Source organism: Penaeus monodon, chromosome 24, assembly GCF_015228065.2.
Source record: "Penaeus monodon isolate SGIC_2016 chromosome 24, NSTDA_Pmon_1, whole genome shotgun sequence".
NCBI lineage: Eukaryota > Metazoa > Arthropoda > Malacostraca > Decapoda > Penaeidae > Penaeus > Penaeus monodon.
Window position 1 is genome coordinate 103,002 of NC_051409.1, and position 396 is coordinate 103,397.

Below are 396 nucleotides of genomic sequence, written 5' to 3' on the forward strand. Positions count from 1 at the left end.
AAAACGTTAATAAAAGAACATAATTATGGAAATGATTTTTAAAAATGTGTTTTGGATTTTCCCATGACGTCATGTCATTCATTGCGCAAAAATAAGTTATCAAACTACTGCACTTCCTTTGGAAAATCTAAAACAGAGAAGGTATTATTTATGAAAAAAAAAAATAATAATTTTGATAAAATCATTTTAACCCTTTATGTTCAATATGTCTTTGGCTGGACTATAGCCCGATTTTGTTGTGTGAAGACTTGCAAGATTTGCATCTTTCTCCTTTTTCAGATTTTCGAGTTTAGTATTCTTCTTAGCGAATTTTAGTTTTAAAAAAATTAAGTTCAATTCTCTTAATTAACAGTCCTGTCTGTTAATCTCTTTCGCTTCCATTTGTATTTTTTAGAA

The 396-nt window shown here is 27.8% G+C and overlaps 1 protein-coding gene across 1 annotated transcript in view; it reads left to right on the top strand.

Moving 5' to 3' along the window:
- LOC119588465 (putative uncharacterized oxidoreductase C513.07) overlaps positions 1-396 on the top strand; it is a gene marked incomplete at its 5' end in the record, with an annotated part of 11,585 nt that overhangs the window by 9,594 nt on the left and 1,595 nt on the right.